Here is an 18,251-nt window from a genome sequence, read left to right on the forward strand (position 1 = left end):
AGCATTCCCCATGTTATCCTATGGGCAAGATAGCCTTTTAATAGTGAAAAACGAAAGTGGCAGTATTTCACTATCAAGACATGTTACCCACACTAGTAATACCAAACAAAAACCAGGACGTCTGCTCACCCTACCTTTGAGGCCGAAAAATAGAGCCCCCTTTCGAGGCCCCCCAAAAAAATACAGGGGGGGGGTGTCAGCCCCGCCCACACTTAAAGCCCTGCTGGCACCCACGTAGCCCTCGGACAAATATCCACAAGACAGGCACTCTGGCTGGCAGTTCAGTGGTAGCAGCTTTGGATCCGCTAGAGTGAACTTGTAAGCATTCAAGAGGCTGCCTCTTAGCCAATGCGTAGCAGATCTTGATGCAGCGAACAATCCATCAGAAGATGGTCTGTTTTTGCACTGCTTTACCTTGGAGAATCACACGAACAACTGATCTTCTACCTAATGTTCTTTGCTACGATGAAAGCTTAGTGCTCTTTTACGATCGAAACACTGGAGACTCTCTTTACCCTTTAGACCTGTGTTTCCCAAAGTGTGCACCGTGGCACCCCGGTGCGCCGCGATGAGAAGCCAGGGGCGCTGCAGCGCCGTGCAGGATGTGGGGGGGCTTGAAAGAAATGCCACCTTCAACACGCATCGCACGTGCTTCAAAACATTGGCACAGAGCGCCCTCTCTCCTCCTCCCGCCCCCCCTTCCTGCAATCACAGGCTATGAGAAGCTCACCCCACCACACACACTCTTCAAGAGCACCCGTCAGGACTGGGCAGCTGTGTTCCCCCCCCCCCCAGTCCCCCTTTCCAGCTCCAAACACATCCCCTCCGTCACCGGCTGCAGTCCCAGCAAATTCCAGCCATGCAACATGTCGTGTGGAGTATGAAGGGTTCTCTAGGAGCCCCCACTATTTAGGAAACATTGGACTATGGCTTAAACCTTTTCTGGCTGTGCCCAGACATGACAGTAGTTGTAGCGGGGCCCAGGTCAACACACTGAAGTGGGGCCCTTCATAGGACGAAACCTGTTTTACACTTTAATAATAATATCCTATAGGGAACTAGACACGTGACAGATCCAGCACCTGGCGCCCGCAAACTGGTGGCATCAGCCGTGTTCTCTACATCATGATTGTTAAATAGGGAAGTATTAGGTTAAAATCTATCAATAAATGTGAGACGAGCGCAGAACCTGAGGAATAATCCTCAAATTCCTTGGCACTCCCTTGTAACCTTTTACATGTAACTTCCATCATATTCTTAAGTGAAGTGCCCGTAGATCTTCCTGTACTGCATTACATAAGATAACAGAATTTATGGTTCAAGGAAACAATGCGCACCTGAGCACCTTTGATAAGAGATCACAGTGGCGGGACACTCTGAGCCTCAATTATCTCCCCCCCACCTCTGTGTTTCACACCTGGTAAACTGAGGAGTCAGGGTGTGGCATTCTCTCCCCTTTATGAGTTTCATAATAAGAGCAAAGAGTTAACAAGGTAATCCTGCACGTTTTCCACACTTTGTACTGCAAAACACATCAGGAATTCTAGGAAATATTTGTTGGGAGAAGCACTCCTACAACCATGCAAATGCAGGGCCCGAGTGGGATGAAAAAAACCGGGGGGGGGTTGGTTCTCAAGGGGCGTGGCCGATGCAACAAAGGGCGTGGCCTAAAACACTCAAGTCAAAAATCCGTGCCTAGCACAGTGCGCTGCCTGACCCACCGGCCAAAAAATGGTGGGGAGCCACGGCCAACCGCCAACCCGGTCATGGGATCCACGGGTCAAAGTTTGGGAACCACTGCTTTAGACAGATGAGGTGGAGCAAAGAATGCTGGAAGGGTGATAGCATGCCTGACAAGAAATGGAGTCGCCACTTTCAGCAGAAAAGAAGAGTGGGGGGGCGTGGCTTAGCCGGCGGACATGGCGGTCGTGTAGAGCGTGAGCTCCGACCAGCCGGCACATATCCTGATTAATAATTCTGGCCCTGGTCATCTGAAAGGTACCCGCTGTACCTGTACTGGTGCCTGGTCCCGGGGGCAAAACTCGACAGCGAAAAGCGGCGCCCAAATCGGCTCCGGCGGTCGCGGAGCGTCCCGGCAGAGTGCCGCGATCGACGAGGTCCGGTGGGGCCTATAAAGCCGGGGCCTCAATTTTGGCGCGGCCCGGCTGGCAGCGGCTACTGGGGTCGGGCGTCGGCGTAGCTTGTGACCACCGCCCACCGGGGAGCCAGAAGAACTTGGGGACCACATAGCCTGTGGGACGGCAACAGGAAGGCTCGGCGACGCTGCGGACCGCTGCGGAGGCCCGACCCGGGGGCAGCAGGAGAGAGGGGACGCCATCTTGTGAGATCCCCGTTGATGCTCTGAATGGCGGGAGGGAGCGCCTGGACTGACGAGCGGCGCTGCCGGGTTCCCAGGTCAGTAAGGAGAGCCGATGACCCCCGGGGCTGACTGGCTGCGGTTGACGGCCTGGAGACAGGAGGTGTGACAAGGGTGGTTGGAGCTTGGGGTCTCGGGGGTCAGATCGGGCCCCGGTGCATATTTCCTTAGAGCTGGCTGGCCGGAGGGGAACCCACCTGCGACGAAGCCCTGGGCCGGTGCGGCCGGGGAGCCCGTGCCAAGTCCAGAGTGAGCGCCTGCCAGGGGGACACGCCACTGATGCAGTGAGTCGGCACCGATAGCGACAGGTGGGGGGAAATTTCCCCCCCCCCCCACTTCCACCCTCAGGAGGGTGAACAACAGTGGGCAGCCACGCACTTGGGTGTTGGGCCTGCGGACGGCACCGACTATACGACTGCTAATACCGCGCCCCTTACACAGCAGGCAGAATGACACGAGGCGGAGCCGGTGGCGGCCAGGGCAAACAAGGGCTAATAGATAAATTCACGGAGGCGGTTGGCACAGGGGGGCCACAGGCGCAGGTGCCGGATAACGCGGCGCTCTTGGCCGCGATCACGCAGTCAAGAGACTCCCTGGATGCCAAAATTGGCGCGGTGGGTTCCGATGTTATGCTCCTACGCCAAGACCTGCGGAACGCTGTGGAACGCATTACAGGCGCGGAGACGCGTATATCAGAGGTGGAGGACGATGTAGTTGCCCTTAAGAAGAGAGTCCTAGCCCTGGAGAAAATACAGAAAGGCCTGGCGTTGAGAGTTGAGGATGCAGAGGGGCGCACCCGGCGCTGCAACCTTCGCTTTGTTGGGTTTCCGGAGAATTGTGAGGGGGGTGATGCGGAGCGCTTCCTGACGCAATGGCTGGAGAGCTGGATTCCTGCAGATGCCCTCTCTCGCTGCTTTGTGGTCGAGAGGGCCCACCGTGCACTGATGCAGAAGCCCCCAACTGGTGCGCGCCCACGACCAATGATAGCCAAATTTCTGAACTATGCCGATAGAGATACTATCTTGAAGCAGGCAAGACTGAAGGGTACGCTTAACTATGAGAACGCAAATATCCTCATCTTCCCGGACTACACAAAACTGGTTCCACAGCAACGTCAATCCTTCCTCGCAGTCAAGGCTCGTCTCAGGAGCCTAAAGATTCAATACGCATTACTGTACCCCGCAAGGCTGCGGGTCATCTTCCAGTCTCGCACGCTATTCTTTGACACTTTTCAGTGGACGAATGAAACGGTGAAGGTTCGGATCAACACGGCGAAAGGGGGGGAATCGGACTCCTCTTCGAGCAGTGCTGCCAGGTGAGGCCTCAAGAATCAACGTCGGCGACATAGGAGATCGCGCTCGAGCCGTGGCTCGCATTCTGGGTCGACCTCCCGCCGGAATGAGGATATGCCGGAGGAGCACGAAGATGTGCCTTGCCTTTGGGGGATCTGACTGGTGGTCCATTGTATATGTCTGATATAGATGACCAGGCGCATTTATGCTTAGGCTGGAAGTCACACTCGGCCTAGTTGGGGGAGGGAGCAACAGCCCAGTTCTTTATGGGCTGGCGTGAGGGGATCCATTGGAGGGGGTGGTACTCGGCTCCCTGTTGGGGCTTGGGCCACACTCCGACCACGACAGGTACTTCCGTGTTTGGGAGGTGCGGGTGGGGGAGGGGAAGTTGGGGGTTGGTTCCAGGGGGGTGGGTGGGCGGGTCCGCGCTGAAATTGCTGCTTGCTAACTGTCTCAGATTAGGCCGACGGTGCTCGCATAACACCAGGTCGCAACATGTTGCTATACATAAATGTCTCTGGATAATGAGGGAGGGCGGTTAGGCCCAGGTGGGATACGGATTCTGAGCTGGAATGTGCGGGGGATGTTGGATAAAGTGAAGAGGGGGCGGTATTTACGTGGGCTAGGAGGAGGGGGACGGACGTACTCTTATTGCAGGAAACACACTTACTTGGTACGAAAGCATTGTGCCTCCAGCGATATGGATTCACGCACACACATATCACTCAGGGTTTACAAGGGGATCCAGGGGGGTGGCAGTCCTCATTCATCGTAGAGTTCCCTTTGCTCATAAACGCACCTGGACTGACGCGCAGGGTAGATATATATTTGTGCAGGGAGAGATTGGAGGAGATGCAGTACTCTTTGGCAGCGTGTACGCCCCACCACCGCTACAGTGGCCACTAGTAGAGAGGCTGCTGTCCCTATGGGTTGACATGCCCAAGGCTCTGTCTATTGTAGGAGGGGATTGGAACGACGTCATGGATGTCTGGTGTGATAGATGGCGAAGTGCTGCTGACGTCCAAGACCCGGGGGGGATAGAGGGTCCGGCTACCAAGTTGCGGGCCTTGGCCACGGGTCTCGATTGGGTGGATACATGGAGGTTTAAGCATGGGTCACATAGGGAATTCACATACTTTTCCACGTCGCGGGAATCCTTCTCTAGGCTGGACTATGTGTTTGTTCCGAGAGTGTTGGCCAATAGGGTGTTGTCCGCTGAGATTCTGTCCCGAGCACTTTCCGACCGTTCGCCGGTGTATGTTGTGTTTGATACCGGTCGCGCTCGGCAACCTTTTCGGTGGCGTATGTCGGCTTGGCAATTGATGCAGGACGCCTACCGCGCACATATGACTAGCGCGATTGCTCAGTTTTTCTCTGTAAACGTAGGTACGGTGGACTCCCCGGCAACGCTGTGGGAAGCGATGAAGCCCTCATTGCGTGGCATTGATATTTCATGGTGTGCGGTGGCGCGTAGGGAGAAGCGTAGAGATCTGGTGGAGACGGAGGCGGACCTGGAGGCATTGGAGCGCAGGGGTCGGGAGAATGATGGTAGAGCAGCTAGACGGCAGCTGGCACTGGCGCAACAGCAATATGCTACGTTATTGCTCGACGAGGCACGACAGGCTTGGTTGGCCACACGCAGTCGTATTTACCAATGGGGTGACAAGTCCTGCAAGATGCTGCATCGCCTGTGTCAAGGCATCATGCATGCCCAGCCACTGCCCGGGATAGTGAGCCCGGATGGGATACCTATCTTAGAACCGGCCGCGCTGGCGGGAAGTTTTGCTGATTAACATGAGGAGCTGTATGCGCCCCGGGAGAGCCGAGAGGCTGGGGTCGTACAACGCTCTATTGATGATGTCCCACCGAGGGCTGTCTCAGACGAGGCTCGGGATTTGTTAGACCGTCCATTGACAGACGATGAGTTGGGCCACGGCGCTAGGTGAACTAAATTCAGGCAAGGCACCGGGACCCAATGGGTTCCCTAGTAAATTCTTGTGGCGCTTTGCGACGCAGCTGAGCCCCTATTTTCGCCCGGTGATAGAAGAGGCGCGCAAGAGTGGTACGCTCCCCCCGGACTGGCGGCATGCGGAAGTGGTAGTGTTCCTAAAGCCAGGGAGACCTCCGGAGAGCCACACGTCTTACCGCCCAATCTCCCTGCTCAATACGGAGGCCAAGATACTGGCGAAGGCCTTGGCCAATAGACTTAAACCATACATTACAGATTTAGTTCACCCAGACCATGCGGGCTTTATGCCACAGCGAGCTACTCGCCACAGTATTAGACGGGCCCAGGTAGCAATTTCGGCGTGGCGAGGAGTGGGGAAGCAGGCGGCACGGTTACTGGCGGACATGGACAGGGCGTTTGACTCCCTGAGCTGGACTTATTTGTTTGCCCTGTTGGGGCGCCTAAACCTTGGCCCTCGTTTCCTGGCTTATGTGCGGCTCCTATACACAGATCTCACGGCCTCGGTGCGTGTGGGGGTAGGGGTGTCCCGTTCCTTCCAAATCAGGCGTGGGATGCGGCAGGGCTGCCCCCTATCTCCGTATCTATCCGCGCTCGCTATGGAACCCCTCGCGGCATTGGGTACGCATAGATGCCCAGCTTAAGGGATTTAGGTGGTCGGAGGGTTTAACGGATAAAATCGCCCTATACGCCGATGACGTGTTGTTTTTCCTTACTGACTTGGATCGATCTGGGCCCCGACTCCTGCGTATTTTGCAAATATTTGGCGAAACCTCTGGCCTATATATGAATCCTGGAAAATCCATGCTTTGGATATTGGGAGGTTCGCAGACGGTGGGAGCCTGGGCACGAGGGATCCAGTTGGCCGCTGACGGTGTGAAATATCTGGGCATCTTTCTGTCTGAGGACGCGGTCATAGCCCGAGAGCGTAATCTTACCCCGGTCTGGGATCGAACTCGCGAAGACTTGAAAGTGTGGTCTAAGATGCCGCTCTCCATCCTTGGTAGATCTGCCATCTTCAAGATGGTGGCACTCCCGCGCCTGATATACCAACTACAAAATCATCCTCTGATAATCTCGCCCGGTTGGTTCCGGTGCCTGAATTCGGCGCTGAGTGGATTCTTGTGGGAGGGGGGAGCCACGCGGGTGGCGCTGCAGACGTGCTTTCTATCGACATATACTGGGGGCTTAGCCACGTCAGATGTACTATCAGGCGTCCCACCTCCTAGTATTAAACGACTGGTGGTATGCAGACAGGGGCGACCCTGCGTATGCCGTGGAGAGGGCCTTGATGGGCACTGCGTCCGTTCATACACTCCTATATTCTGCGCCGCTCAGGAATTCCCTTCCTTCTATCACGCAGGTGGTCTTTCGGGTGTGGAGACAGGCCCTGAATAGAATGGGCTGGTGGAATGTTCTTACTCAAGAAACCCCGCTGTGGCGCAATGGCCGGTTGCCCCAGATGGACAACCTGGTGGGCTTCCGGGGATGGGATGCGATTGGCATCTCTACCCTCGGGGACGTCATGTCAGGGTGTGTGCTCAAATCATTTGATAATTTGCGGGAAGAGTTTGGAATGCCACGTACTCAATTTTTTAAATACCTCCAATTCCGGCATGCCCTAACACCATACATTACGGGATTGGAACGACTCCCTGAGTTTAGTCCACTAGAAGCTAAAATCTTTATGGGTGAGCTGCCAGATAAACAAGCATTAGAAATGCATCGGGCTCGGATTTATTTGAGTTTGAGCTAATGGCATTGTAAATGGTAATGTATTTTTGCTAAGTATTATGGAGTGTGTTAATGTGGTGGTGGTGGTAGTGGTAGTACTGGTGGTGGTAGTACTGGTGGTAGTGGTAGTACTGGTGGCTGTAGTAGTGGTAGTACTGGTGGCTGTAGTAGTGGTAGTACTGGTAGTGGTAGTACTGGTAGTGGTAGTACTGGTAGTACTGATGGTGGTAGTACTGGTGATGGTGGTGGCACTGGTAGTGGTAGTACTGGTGGAGGTGGTACTGGTACTGGTAGTGGTAGTACTGGTGGTGGTGGTACTGGTAGTACTGGTGGTGGTGGTACTGGTAGTAGTGGTAGTACTGGAGGTGGTGGTACTGGTAATGGTAGTACTGTTGGTGGTAGTACTGTTGGTGGTAGTACTGGTGGTGGTAGTACTGGTGGTGGTAGTACTGGTAGTGGTGGTACTGGTGGTGGTGGTACTGGTAGCGGGAGTACTGGTGGTGGTGGTACTGGTAGCAGTAGCATTGGTGGTGGTGGTACTGCTGCCCGTAATACTGGTAGTGGTAGTACTGGTGGTGGTGGTACTGGTGGTGGTAGTACTGGTGGTGGTAGTGGTACTGGTTGTGGTAGTACTGGTAGTACTGGTGGTGGTGGTAGTACTGTTGGTGGTGGTAGTGGTAGTACTGGTGGCTGTAGTAGTAGTAGTACTGGTGGTGGTATTACTGGTAGTACTGATGGTGGTAGTACTGCTAGTACTGGTGGTGGTAGTACTGGTAGTACTGGTGGTGGTGGTAGTGGTAGTACTGGTGGTGGTGGTACTGGTAGTACTGGTGGTGGTGGTACTGGTAGTGGTAGTAGTGGTGGTGGTGGTACTGCTGCCCGTAATACTGGTAGTGGTGGTACTGGTGGTGGTGGTACTGGTGGTGGTAGTACTGGTGGTGGTAGTGGTACTGGTTGTGGTAGTACTGGTACTGGTAGTACTGGTGGTGGTGGTAGTACTGTTGGTGGTGGTAGTGGTAGTATTGGTGGCTGTAGTAGTGGTAGTACTGGTGGTGTTAGTACTGGTAGTACTGGTGGTGGTAGTACTGGTAGTACTGGTGGTGGTAGTACTGGTAGTACTGCTGGTGGTGGTGGTACTGGTAGTGGTAGTACTGGTGGTGGTACTGGTAGTACTGGTGGTGGTGGTAGTGGTAGTAGTGGTAGTACTGGAGGTGGTGGTACTGGTAGTGGTAGTACTGGTGGTGGTAGTACTGGTGGTGGTAGTACTGGTAGTGGTGGTACTGGTGGTGGTGGTACTGGTAGCGGGAGTACTGGTGGTGGTGGTACTGGTAGCAGTAGCATTGGTGGTGGTGGTACTGCTGCCCGTAATACTGGTAGTGGTAGTACTGGTGGTGGTAGTACTGGTGGTGGTAGTGGTACTGATTATGGAGTACTGGTATTGGTAGTACTGGTGGTGGTGGTAGTACTGTTGGTGGTGGTAGTACTGGTGGCTGTAGTAGTGGTAGTACTGGTGGCTGTAGTAGTGGTAGTACTGGTGGTGGTAGTACTGATGGTGGTAGTACTGGTAGTACTGGTGGTGGTACTGGTAGTGGTAGTACTGGTGGTGGTGGTACTGGTAGTGGTAGTACTGGTGGTACTGGTAGTACTGGTGGTGGTGGTACTGGTAGTGGTAGTACTGGAGGTGGTGGTACTGGTAGTGGTAGTACTTTTGGTGGTAGTACTGGTAGTGGTGGTACTGGTGGTGGTGGTACTGGTAGCGGGAGTACTGGTGGTGGTGGTACTGGTAGCAGTAGCATTGGTGGTGGTGGTACTGCTGCCAGTAATACTGGTAGTGGTAGTACTGGTGGTGGTGGTACTGGTGGTGGTAGTACTGGTGGTGGTAGTGGTACTGATTATGGTAGTACTGGTATTGGTAGTACTGGTGGTGGTGGTAGTACTGGTGGTGGTGGTAGTGGTAGTACTGGTGGCTGTAGTAGTGGTAGTACTGGTGGCTGTAGTAGTGGTAGTACTGGTGGTGGTAGTACTGGTAGTACTGATGGTGGTAGTACTGGTGATGGTGGTGGTACTGGTAGTGGTAGTACTGGTGGTGGTGGTAGTGGTAGTACTGGTGGTGGTGGTACTGGTACTACTGGTGGGGGTGGTACTGGTAGTGGTAGTAGTGGTAGTACTGGAGGTGGTGGTAGTGGTAGTACTGTTGGTGGTAGTACTGGGGGTGGTAGTAATGGTAGTGGTGGTACTGGTGGTGGTGGTACTGGTAGCGGGAGTACTGGTGGTGGTGGTGGTACTGGTAGCAGTAGCATTGGTGGTGGTGGTACGGCTGCCCGTAATACTGGTAGTGGTAGTACTGGTGGTGGTAGAGGTACTGGTTGTGGTAGTACTGGTACTGGTAGTACTGGTGGTGGTGGTAGTACTGTTGGTGGTAGTGGTAATACTGGTGGCTGTAGTAGTGGTAGTACTGGTGGCTGTAGTAGTGGTAGTACTGGTGGTGGTAGTACTGATGGTGGTAGTACTGGTGGTGGTGGTGGTACTGGTAGTGGTAGTACTGGTGGTGGTGGTACTGGTAGTACTGGTGGTGGTGGTACTGGTAGTACTGGAGGTGGTGGTACTGGTAGTGGTAGTACTGTTGGCGGTAGTACTGGTAGTGGTGGTACTGGTAGTGGTGGTACTGGTAGCGGGAGTACTGGTGGTGGTGGTACTGGTAGCAGTAGCATTGGTGGTGGTGGTACTGCTGCCCGTAATACTGGTAGTGGTAGTACTGGTGGTGGTGGTACTGGTGGTGGTAGTACTGGTGGTGGTAGTGGTACTGGTTATGGTAGTACTGGTACTGGTAGTACTGGTGGTGGTGGTAGTACTGTTGGTGGTAGTGGTAGTACTGGTGGCTGTAGTAGTGGTAGTACTGGTGGCTGTAGTAGTGGTAGTACTGGTGGTGGTAGTACTGGTAGTACTGATGGTGGTAGTACTGGTAGTACTGGTGGTGGTGGTGGTGGTGGTGGTACTGGTAGTGGTAGTACTGGTGGTGGTGGTACTGGTAGTACTGGTGGTGGTGGTGCTGGTAGTAGTGGTAGTACTGGAGGTGGTGGTACTGGTAGTGGTAGTACTGTTGGTGGTAGTACTGGTGGTGGTAGTACTGGTAGTGGTGGTACTGGTAGTGGTGGTACTGGTAGCGGGAGTACTGGTGGTGGTGGTACTGGTAGCAGTAGCATTGGTGGTGGTGGTACTGCTGCCCGTAATACTGGTAGTGGTAGTACTGGTGGTGGTGGTGGTGGTAGTACTGGTGGTGGTAGTGGTACTGGTTTTGGTAGTTCTGGTACTGGTAGTACTGGTGGTGGTGGTAGTACTGTTGGTGGTGGTAGTGGTAGTACTGGTGGCTGTAGTAGTGGTAGTGCTGGTGGCTGTAGTAGTGGTAGTACTGGTGGTGGTAGTACTGGTAGTACTGATGGTGGTAGTACTGGTAGTACTGGTGGTGGTGGTGGTACTGGTAGTGGTAGTACTGGTGGTGGTGGTACTGGTAGTACTGGTGGTGGTGGTACTGGTAGTGTTAGTAGTGGTAGTACTGGAGGTGGTGGTCTGGTAGTGGTATTACTGTTGGTGGTAGTACTGGTGGTGGTAGTACTGGTAGTGGTGGTACTGGTAGCGGGAGTACTTTGGTGGTGGTACTGGTAGCAGTAGCATTGGTGGTGGTGGTACTGCTGCCCGTAATACTGGTAGTGGTGGTACTGGTGGTGGTGGTACTGGTGGTGGTAGTACTGGTGGTGGTAGTGGTACTGGTTATGGTAGTGGTACTGGTTATGGTAGTTCTGGTACTGGTGGTGGTGGTAGTACTGTTGGTGGTGGTAGTGGTAGTACTGGTGGCTGTAGTAGTGGTAGTACTGGTGGCTGTAGTAGTGGTAGTACTAGTGGTAGTACTGGTGGTGGTAGTACTGGTAGTACTGATGGTGGTAGTACTGGTAGTACTGGTGGTGGTGGTGTTACTGGTACTGGTAGTACTGGTGGTGGTGGTACTGGTAGTACTGGTGGTGGTGGTACTGGTAGTGGTAGTAGTGGTAGTACTGGAGGTGGTCGTACTGGTAGTGGTCGTACTGTTGGTGGTAGTACTGGTGGTGGTGGTACTAGTAGTGGTGGTACTGGTAGTGGTGGTACTGGTAGCGGGAGTACTGGTGATGGTGGTACGGGTAGCAGTAGCATTGGTGGTGTTGGTACTGCTGCCCGTAATACTGGTGGTGGTAGTACTGGTGATGGTAGTGGTACTGGTTATGGTAGTACTGGTACTGGTAGTGCTGGTGGTGGTGGTAGTACTGTTGGTGGTGGTAGTGGTAGTACTGGTGGCTGTAGTAGTGGTAGTACTGGTGGTGGTAGTACTGGTAGTACTGGTGGTGGTAGTACTGGTAGTACTGATGGTGGTAGTACTGGTAGTACTGGTGATGGTGGTGGTACTGGTAGTGGTAGTACTGGTGGTGGTGGTAGTGGTAGTACTGGTGGTGGTACTGGTAGTACTGGTGGGGGTGGTACTGGTAGTGGTAGTAGTGGTAGTACTGGAGGTGGTGGTAGTGGTAGTACTGTTGGTGGTATTACTGGTGGTGGTAGTACTGGTAGTGGTGGTACTGGTGGTGGTGGTACTGGTAGCGGGAGTACTGGTGGTGGTGGTACTGGTAGCAGTAGCATTGGTGGTGGTGGTACTGCTGCCCGTAATACTGGTAGTGGTAGCACTGGTGGTGGTGGTACTGGTGGTGGTAGTACTGGTGGTGGTAGTGGTACTGGTTATGGTAGTACTGGTACTGGTAGTACTGGTGGTGGTGGTAGTACTGGTGGTGATGATAGTGGTAGTACTGGTGGATGTAGTAGTGGTAGTACTGGTGGCTGTAGTAGTGGTGGTGGTGGTGGTGGTTCTGCTGGCCGTAATAATGGTAGTGGTAGTACTGGTGGTGGTGGTACTGGTGGTGGTAGTACTGGTGGTGGTAGTGGTACTGGTTATGGTAGTACTGGTAGTGGTAGTACTGGTGGTCGTGGTACTGGTAGTACTGGTGGTGGTGGTAGTAGTGGTGTCTGTAGTACTGCTAGTACTGGTGGTGGTGGTGGTACTGAAAAGAATACGCTCTTAGGAACTGCTGGAGCTTTAGGACCCTATCCCTCTCCCACATTACCAAATGCCATCAGTTTAATTAAGCCAATCATACGATGCCACCCAATAGAAAAGAGCAACAGCAAAGCAATTAAAAAATGTAGCATAACAAACAGAACTGTCGCCATTAAAAATGCTCGATTTACGGAGCATCTTACCAGCATATGCTTCTAAGCATCAATTAAACTCCCCGTGCCTAATAAATGTAGCTTGGTTTAATTTAATATCATCTACTACCTTCAGATCGACTTCACGCTACATAAAACTGCAAACACCAAATATAGTCGGAAAAAAATGATTTTGACACTAAGACAGACTACGCACACACCTACACTTCCCTGCTTCACAAATGACCTGGTTGTGCAATGACTCCAAAAAATGACACACCAAACGGGAAGCTGTGAAAACTACTCGCACTCGGCACAAGGCACGGAGCAAGAAACGTTCCCGTCTTAAGAATCTTCTTGTCTGCAGCAGGCTGTGATGCACACCAGACAAATGTTGTGCTTTGCATGGCGCGCGCCCACCAAACGCACTGCAGAATAGTGAACGCGCCCACAGCATCTGGATTCCATTACAACACCTCCCTGACAGCTCCTAATTGATATTTATGGATGGCCGTGCGCATAACCGCACAGAATATGCCAACAATGGCGACCGGAAATAACATGTAGCCTATCGCGTCAAGGCTACTAAAAAGACAGCACAGCGAAGACGAATCACTATGCAGATGCCAAACAAAATGACTGAAAAAGCTCGCGCACTGAGGAATTTATCCGGCACAAAACAGAATACCCTTTACAATACGGCTCGCAGCTCCGCCCCACTTCTGACGAAGTGGTGACGTCGCCGAGCCCGTAAAAACTGTCACGCATTTACCAGACTCTTGTGCGACACTGCTCCTCAGACCTGCAGTGGCTTAAAATTGCATGGGAACAGGACGTAGGGGAATTAGATGAGGAAGACTGGGTGGAGGCACTGGAGGGGCCTAGAGGGGCGGCAATATCCACGCGCCTGCGACTAATCCAATTCAGATACCTGCACCGCACGTATTATACTAGACAGCGCTTGTGGAGGGCGGGCTTGGTAGCGTCTCCCGACTGTCTTCGGTGCGGGACTGGGGTAGGAACGTTGCTGCACACGGTCTGGGAATGTAGGGCATTACAGAGATTCTGGGATGGAGTGTTCCAATGTCTAGATGAGGCTCTGGCCTGGGTGCTACAGAGAGAGCCTAAGCTGGCCCTGTTGCACGTCATGGCTGGGGTGGGGGGCAATAGGTATAAGCGCCACTTGCTTTTACTGGGTCTTACGCTGGCGAAGAGAGACATTGCACAGTCATGGAAGGCGCCCCGAGCACCATCGCTTATGGCCTGGAAACGTGGGATGAACTTCTGTATGGGGATGGAACAACCAATACTTCTTGCTAGGGGCTGCCCTCGAAAGCACTACAAAATTTGGAAAAGGTGAGCGGACTACCGTGGACTTGAGCTGGATCCGCCACCTGAAGACAATGGCCTCCAGCCCCCTTGACAGATTGATAGCCATGAGGACAATGATGGCGCTTTGGTGTGTATGGCGTACATTACACTCGCTAGGCATGATACAGGTAGAGCAGGCAGCGGCGCGCGCGCGGGGGTGGGTCTTGAGGGTGGCGGAAGGGGGGTGGGGGTTTCATAATTGTGCTATTCTGTTTGTAACTATGTTTCATTACACGAAAATGACTGAAATTGATATTGGGGAATTGATTATGGCGGTTGTCTCTGGATGGCAGAGCATAGCATAACATGTGCTTCGTTCGCAGTCAATAAAATCTGTTTTAAAAAAGAAAAGAAGAGTGGCTCCTCAACACCAATTTATCCAGGATGAATGTTGTATGAGCTGGTTTAACAGAAAGAACCTGCAACTCGCTCACACACCTAGCTAATGTTATGGCAATAAGAGACTGTTTTTAACATCAAAAGTTTCAAGGGACAACTGTGCAGCGAATCAGAAGGGGTGCACATCAAAAAAGTGAGCACTAAATTCAAGTCCTCCTTTACTATCAGAAAGGGAATTGGTGGAAATAAATGTTGCAAACCTTTCAAAAATCTTGTCGCTGCAGGTGATTTAAATAAAGAAGCCTGGTCCGGCAACTGAAAAATCCCTGAATGTTCCGCCAAATAGCCTTTACCAGTGCCCAAAGCATGTCCATGCTGGGCCACGGCCAAGCTAAACAACAAAACTTCTGACAATTTGGCTTGCAGTAGATCAGTTTGGCGGGTACCATACAAAACCACAAATTTGTTATGACGACTGGTGAACACTGATTTTGTAGTGAGACTCTTCACCCACAAGAACACATCAGCAACCTCTGGAGGAAGGTCAAGTGAGGTCAACTGTCGCAACTTTATCTCAAAGCATGGAGATGTAAATTGTGCAGGCCCGGGTGCAGCACCCAGCCCTGCTGCTTTGACAAAAGATCCCCCCAAAGTAATAACTTGATCAGAGGACAGAATTTTATGCCCCAGAGTTGCAGGTACTATACACTCATGGTCCAATTCAGTGCCACTAGGTGGACTTGGGCCCATTCGTTCCTGATCTTCTTCCGAACATGGGGCAGAGGAGGCCGTGGTAGGAAAGCATACAGCAGTCCTGAGATCCACTCCATATGGAATGCATCTCCAAGAGAGAGGCTTCTTTGGAACTCCAGTGTGCAAAAGTGCTGACATTGCTCGTACTTGTAATGGCGAAAAGATTAAGGATTCTCCCCATCCATGGAAGATGCCCTGCACTACCTCAGGATGTGAGGGATAATCGTGGTCCGCTAAGCGTCTGTAGCAGTTAGTTAGCCCACCTTTTAGAGATCCCACCAGGTGGTTCACCCCCTGAGAAATCCCTTGGTGATCCATCCACTTTCAGAGGCTTAGAGCTTCCTGGCACAGGACCCAAGATCCACTCCATCTTGCTAGTTGTCTGTGAGCACCTGCACCAGTCTTTCTCTCATGGAACACAGGAAGGCCTTCAGTGTCAAGCGGATCACCCTCAACGTCATCAAATTGTTGTAGAGTCGAGCTTCTGCCTGAGACCAGAGACCTTCTGATCTCCACTTCTTCCAGTCTGCATCCCCAACCCAGAAGGTATGCATCTGTGGCCACTGTCAACTGGGTGGGGTATGGAGAGGGGCCCGTCACTGACCCTATCATGGTCCAGTCGCCACAGCTGCAGCTCCTTTACACTCTCCTATGAACCCTTAATAAACAAACCCACACATTCCCTTGCTGCCCTGGTGACTGGGGCTTCGGTTCAGAGACTTCATATGCCAGCTAGCATGTTTCACCAGGAGGCCAACAATCCTTGCCGTTTCAGTCACCCTCACTGAGATCCAGGACAGACGCTGAAACATCCGGTTTATAGCCCCAATGTCCTTGACTTTTCACTGTAGGGGAAAGGTATGAACCTGTACCATTTCCAGAATAGCTCAGATGAAAGGGAGCAATTTGTGTGTGAGTCAGGTGTGACTTTGGCACATTCATAATGAACCCCAACAAATGAGAAGGGTTGCTGCCATCTGGAGCTAGTTGACGTCTGACCGTGGAGAGCCCGCCTTCTACTGCCAGTTATGGAGGTGGGTGAAGACCAGTACCTCCAACCGCCAAAGGTGTGCTGCAACCACTGCCCTCACTTTTGTGGACACCTAAGGGGCACTGGTGAGGCCGAAAGTAAACACTGTGAACGGAAATGGCTTCTGGCTCACTGAGAGCCATAGATAGTACCTGTGGGCCTGCAGTACAGGGATATGGAAATAAGTGTACCACAGGTCCAGCACCACCATCCAGTCTGAGGTCTAGGGCAGAAAGGACCTCAGCTAGCGTGAGCATCTTTAATTTATCCTTTTGAAGAAAGTTGTTGAGAGGGTTGAGTTCTAAAATATGTTAGCTGCCTCAGTCCTTCTTTGGCACCAGAAAGTAGCAGGAGTAGCACCCAGCTCCTACTTTTGATGCAGGAACTCTCTCTCTATGGCCCTGTGGACCAAAAGAGCGTGCCCCTCCTGCTGCAAAATGGACAACTGGTCCTCACTTAGCTTCCTTGATGATGGTGGAAGAAAGTGCAATTGGATGAAAAGAAATTGGAGACTGTAACCCTGATGTACAATTTGGAGATGCTGGCTTGCCACCCCTGGAAGAAATATTGGATCCTGCCTCCAACAGGGTGATGTTGTGCTTGAAAAGACACACTGAATTGATTTTGCAGCTGCAGTTGTTTGATGGACGGGGTCAAGGTTGCATGTTGTCCCTGAAGCCCTGGGCATTGTCTTTGTGAACTGCATCAACAGACACGAAAGGGCAAGAGTCACTTTGAGACGTGAGGTCGACGTTTACAGGGACAATTATCAGCAAACTGCTAGGGCCGCGCTACTTACAGCTGGCAAAGAACTGGGCTCCCATACTAGGAACATGGAGTGCTGTTGGTGCAGTGGGTCTTGTGTGGTCCACAGACTGGAGGCTTATTTTGGATTATGTCCCTTACATCAATGGCAAATTTAAGACCGATGATTAGTTCAGGCTCACCTATTTTGATGACTCTTTTTGCGCCAACTTTGTCATCAGTTCACTGCACAGCAGAACAAGAAGGGCAAGCTCGATGATGCTAAGACCCATTTAATTCATTACTGCTTGACATAAAACGAATATTTGTTTCCCCGTTAAATATTTTCATGGATACCTGTTGACTAATTTTATTTGAAGCTGATATGAAAGGGCTGGAAGGCCTGCTGGGCTGGCGGAGGGCCTTGACATTGGTGAAACTGAAAAGCCCTTGTAATAGCATTAGACGGAGTGAAATTTCTGTTGGAACTGTCTGGTCTGTACATATGGACCCAAGAAGCACGCTGTGGCCCTCCTCTCCTTAAACCACTCCAGGGCTGAATCCCCTCAGAAGGCAAAAAGTATGAGAGCCATCAAATGGCATATCCATTAAGGATGCCTGGACCACATCCTGGCATGGTGCCAGAGTGCCACACTTGTACCCATCACCCGACCTAAGCAGTCAGTCATGTCCAAGTCAGAGCTCATTAAAAATGTAGGCATGTCTCGGCCGTCCTGCATAGCTTGGTTCAGGGACACCTTAAGGTTTGGAACTGCCTGTAGAATTTGTGCCACCATGTCCTATAAATGCAAAAAGAACAATTGATGGACAGAATGCAGAACAATGTCATCCATTCACCCCAGTACAGAGATCTGGGCATAAATCCATCGGTTTTGTTGCTCACCATGCCATTTCAGTTTGGACCCAGCCATATGCAAATCAGTCTTGACCCTGCGCCCAATGGGAACAGTCCAGCCCGAACTGCCAGGCCATGGCCTTCCTGGACTGGAAACCAGCATCCTAGGACCGGTTTCGGGCTTCCAGCCCTCATCAGCCAGTATAGCTTGACTCCAGTGGCATGGAGAGCACGGGATCCACATCTGGGCATACCCGTCCCACTCGGGGTGACAAATGCAAAAAGAACAATTGATGGACAGAATGCAGAACAATGTCTACATTCACCCCAGTGCAGAGATCTGGGCCTAAATCTATAGTTTTTTTGCTCACCATGCCATTCCAGTTTGGACCCAGCCATATGCAAATCAGTCTTGACCCTGCGCCCAATGGGAACAAATCAGCCTGAACTTCCAGGCCTTGTCCTCCCTGGACAGGGTCAAGACTGATTTGCATATGGCTGGTTCCAAACTAGGGTGGTGTGGTGAGCAAAAGAATGATGGATTTAACCCAGATACATGTGAC

The 18,251-nt window shown here is 52.2% G+C and overlaps 1 protein-coding gene and 1 pseudogene across 2 annotated transcripts in view; both read left to right on the forward strand.

Moving 5' to 3' along the window:
* The window catches only part of ZFYVE21 (zinc finger FYVE-type containing 21), a 220,583-nt gene that overhangs the window by 129,770 nt on the left and 72,562 nt on the right, over positions 1 to 18,251 (forward strand). The window lies entirely within an intron of this gene.
* LOC144782553 (cytochrome b-c1 complex subunit 10 pseudogene) lies at positions 5,091 to 17,024 on the forward strand (annotated as a pseudogene).

The sequence above is a fragment of the Lissotriton helveticus genome, chromosome 9 (genome assembly GCF_964261635.1).
Source record: "Lissotriton helveticus chromosome 9, aLisHel1.1, whole genome shotgun sequence".
Lineage (NCBI taxonomy): Eukaryota > Metazoa > Chordata > Amphibia > Caudata > Salamandridae > Lissotriton > Lissotriton helveticus.